Source organism: Microtus ochrogaster, linkage group LG4 (assembly GCF_000317375.1).
Source record: "Microtus ochrogaster isolate Prairie Vole_2 linkage group LG4, MicOch1.0, whole genome shotgun sequence".
NCBI classification, from domain to species: Eukaryota; Metazoa; Chordata; class Mammalia; order Rodentia; family Cricetidae; genus Microtus; species Microtus ochrogaster.
Window position 1 is genome coordinate 55,813,802 of NC_022030.1, and position 4,980 is coordinate 55,818,781.

The following is a 4,980-nucleotide window of genomic DNA, read 5'->3' on the forward strand; positions in this document are numbered from 1 at the left end:
GACCAGCCTGGGCTACGTAACAGACAGGAAGACAGAGCTGCGACTGAAGGGGACCAGCCTGGGCTATGTAACAGACAGGAAGACAGAGACACTTATATTTAGAACTTGTGCTCAAGGAGATTATATTTTTTTGACAAGATATAGATAAACAAAAACCAAATGAAAATTATGGAACCTACCTGGCAGAAGCAGATAAAGGCTTAACATTTCTTTGTTCACAAACAAAGCCAAAGAATTTGTAAGACAAGCTTCTTTTTAAAAATTTAATACTGGGGGCACTGGAGATGTTCCTCAGTGGTTAAGCGTGCTGGCTGATCTTTCTGAGAACCAAAGTTCAATTTCCAGCACCTCACACCTGCCTGTAACTCCAGTTCCAGGGGATCTGACTCCCTCATACAGACATACAGGCAGGCAAACCACCAAGGCACATAAAATACAAAGAAAGGAATTATTCTAAACAAACCTTGATCCCGGGGATTAAACCCTGGGCTAGCACACCTGCTAGGTGAGTGCACTTGCCCTTCTAGAACTCAGTGTGATTTGAAGAAATCTTTCCTCCAGTGGGGTGGGGAGTGTCAAAGCAGTGTCCAAGAATGGACTCGTGTGAGGTTTCGAAGTCCCTGTGAGAAAACAAGACACCAAGTCAAGAGTCTCGTGACCTCATTTTCTTCAAACGACAGCATTTTTTCTTGGGTTATGCTTTCGAGCCCCTCCCAGGCGTAGTGCATAGGAGTGAGTTTGCTTCAGGTAATTCATTACAGCTGTATGTGGTTACTTGTTCCTGTGCCTCTGAGGAAAGACATGTTCCTGCTGACATGTGGTTTGCCCTCGTGACTGCACGCTTGACTCATGTGACTCCTCTTAACCCTCAGAGTAAAATTTGTCTGATGCTCAGAATAAAGAGTTGGCTATTGCATGAGACTTTAGTCCACCTCATTTATGGGCTTTGTTTTCCCAGGGATGGGAAATGTTGAGACTGGCTCTCTTGTAGCTGAGGCTGGCCTCAAACTTACTTTGTATCTGAGGTGGACCTTGAACTCCAATCCTCCTGCCTCCATCTCCCAAGTCTTGGATTAGCAAGTGTGAGGCATGATGCCTAGAACCCAATGTAATTTTTTAAATTGATAAAGGTCCCAGACAGCTCCCAGAGGAGGACATTCTGCCTTATTCACGAAAAGAGCTTCCGTCCTATTATAATGAAAGAGGTAGAAGCAGAATCTTCAAGAAAGCACTTTGCTCTTTAAATGATTGACAATGTTCAAAAAGCTTAACACACTGAAGGCAAGGCTGTGGGCGCAGCTAGAGTCAGGCATTTATAGTGGGACAGCTGATAAGAGGGAGTCATCTAAAGACAATGATATGGGACACAATAACATTGAAAGTGTAGCATTTGATAGACAAAGCCAATTCTACAAACTTGTGGCTATACATATAAGCAAATAAATATGTTCAAGGACTAATGCATTCTTTTTCTTCTTTGCTCTTTTCTTTCAAGACAGAGTTTCCCTGTGAATCCCTGGCTGTTCTGGAACTCACTCTGTAAACCAGGCTGGCCTTGAACGCAAGTACTGGAACTAAAGGTGTTTGCCTTGGATGCATGAGAAATTAGCAAAGGAAGCATGGAAATTAGCAAAGGAACCATAGGAAGCTGGCAAAGCCTTCCATATATGAATCAAATTCAGGAATGTAAAACCCTCTTCTGGTCCAAGTACAAGTTCCTATAAGTATTGATCAGTGTGTGCAACAACTAGCAACTGCAGCTTCTTCTTCCTGCATGTGGCTAGCTGAGACTGCTCCCCTACAGAGACCTCCTACAGAGACTCACCACCTCCTCAGCCTGCACTGCACCCAAGAGTCACACGGAGTTGTGGGTTCTGGGTTGTGATAGCAATAGGTGATACTTCATCAGAGTGTGCACAGCTCACCTGAGTCCAGCTTTTCTATGTCTCTCATTTCTTTAGTGTCCTTATCCCTTCCACCTCTAGTCAGGGTTCCAGGACCAAGTCTTGAGGGGTGAAAAAGAAGTGGGGGGGGGGGGGATGAAGAAGAGGAGAAGGAGGCATCAGCTAAAAAAAAAATCTCATATCTTTAATTCAAAATGGATTATAAGCCAAAATATAAAGCTGCCAAACTTCTAGAAGAAAGTAACAGAAATTCGAATTTTTGGACACAACACTGTAAGCTGGATTCATGAAAAACTGGATTCATTGACCAAATAGACTTGATTGAAATTCAAAACTTCTCAGCTGGGGGGTGGTTCAGTCATTAGGAAAGCACACTGCTCTTGAGAGGTTCCAAGCTCTATTCCCAGCACCCACAGTAGGCATTTCACAAACACCTGTAATTCCAGCTCCCAAGGATCCAGCGCCTCCTTCTGGCTTCTGCAGGTACTGCACTCACACATGTATATGTGTTCACACAGACACACATACCTAAATAAAAATTTTTAAAAAGAGGTTTAACGTATCCAAATTTTAAAAAATTATTTAGGAAGTCAGAGAGTTCTAAACAGGAATGGGACTGCAGTGAGAGACTTTATTCTACCACAGGCGTGCAATACAGAGAAGGGGTGGGAAGCATGCTGCCGCAGGAACCACAAGGCATCCTTCGCCAGAGGTCATTTCTCATTGAGTCATGGTGCATGGGTTAATAACATCGGTGCTCCTATCCATAAACAGCTGGATTAGAAATGAATGGTAGAGTGCTGGAGAATTGGCTCAGCCATTAAAGGCTCACAACCAAAAATCTAAGAAATGGATGGGAAACAGTAGAATCCAGACTCTCACAATGGGATGGAAATTTATGGCTAAGCAATTAAGTTGATGACACTTGTATCAACTCATGCTTAGGCTGGTGTCAGTGCAGATAGAAACACTTGTAGGCATGTGCATATCTTCAGGTTCCTATGCACACAGATTCACACCTCCTCCTGTCAGCCGAAAGAGTCTTCCTCCATAGAAAATAGCCAAAGCACCTCAGAGAAGTACTCCCAGGACTAGGGCAGAAAATGCTCCCGATGAGCCTGGCAGAAACTGAGGAAGCACTCAGGAGAAAAAGAGGTGATGGGGATATGTCAAAGGTCACAGGTCAACTGGAAGGGCTACCGATGACCCACAAGGAAGCTATAAAATATACAGCAATGGTTGTAAAATAATAAATAAGAGGTCGTTTAGCAATATAAGATTATTACTGAATTCAGATGATAAAGTAAATATCTATGAATCCATAGTAAGTAAGAGATAAATAGATGAATATATAGACAGATAGATATATAGATAGACAGATGATTGATAGCTAGGTAGATAGATGGATGGATAGATAGATAGATGATGGATGGATGGACAATAACTCTCTCTTGCAAGAGAATGCCAAACCACGTGTGTGAGAACTACACAGCCATGCTGAAGGAGCAGACTCCCACTCCATCAGTTTGGCATGTGTGTGGTGATGACTTTGCAGATGGCTCAGCGGGAAGGTGGATAAAGGAGCCAATTTATGATGGCGGCATCCCATAAGTGCCAGCAGCAGTCATTTATTTGGACGTAGGTCAAGATGAGCCAGGCACACTTCATCTCTGCGGGCTTCCTTCCCAGCCTAGGGACACCACAAACAAGGGAGGGTGGAAAGAGATAAAGGCTGGGAAGGACAGACTGCTGCATGGAAGACCACACGGGGGAAGGGGAGCTCCTGAAGTCTGGATGAACTGCAGAGCATGGCATCGATACTGGTCTGTTAATTGTAGCGGAATCAGAGACGAGTCAGTGAGCTCCCAAACCAATCAATAAAAACTATTGCACCTGCAGCGTGGAGAGCAGGAGGAGGAAGTGAATGGCACTCTGACCTCCACACGTACACCACAGGGGGCACATACAAGTAAACGTGTGTGCACGCGTGCACGGACACACACAAGTATACAAATGAAAAAAGAAAGAACTAAAATGAATACATTGAAATGAAACCCTAAAACATATTCCTCTCATCTAGAAGAAGCAGCAAAAAAATAAATTCAAGGAGCGCAAGCCAGAAAACCGGTAACAGTGAGACACACAGATGAACGATTAAAAGCCCAACCAATGCCAACCACAGCCTCCACAGCTGATGTCCTTAAAAAGTGAGGGCAGGGAGGAGGAGATGGCTCAGCAGTTAAGAACACTGACTGCTCTTGCAGAGGACAGGGGCTCCATTCCCAGAACTCATATGGTGGCTCAACCAACAGTTTCAGGAGATATAACGCCCTCTTCTGGCCTCCCTGGGCACCATGCAGGCAAAGCACCCACACATATAAACATAAAAGTCAATCTTTCTTTTAAGCGAGGGTAAAATGAAAGAAAGAATTCTTTTTTAAAAAACCAGGGTTATAATCTTAGTATCAAATATCAGATAAAGAATGTTCAAGGCTTGGGGTTTTATTCCTGCCTATTCATCCTGGGGCACAAAAATCACCTTATCTATGAAATAATGCTGAAACAGCTCTGAAAGTTTTTTAACTTTGATGTTTATATAGAACAAAACAGAAAATGAAGAAGTCAAATGTCGGCTCTTTGTAAGGAGCAATATCTGACAGGCCTGTCACTAGCCTGATCATAAAAGAAAGCTGGCATTTCCACACCAGAAACAAAAAGATGTTATCACCACAGGTTCTGCAGAAGAACCTCTGATGCACAGATTCATTGACTTACACAAAACAGGAAAATTGGTCAGAAGGAAAAACTTAGTAAAAGTAATATGAGTTAAAATAAGAAATTTCAATAGTCCTAAAGAGATATTAAAATGTAATATTGAAACTTCGCGCCTAGATGTTTTCAGCAGTGAGTTACATCAAAACTTTTTTTTTTTTGGTTTTTTTCGAGACAGGGTTTCTCTGTGGCTTTGGAGCCTGTCCTGGCACTAACTCTGTAGACCAGGCTGGTCTCGACCTCACAGAGATCCGCCTGCCTCTGCCTCCCGAGTGCTGGGATTAAAGGCGTGCGCCACCATCGC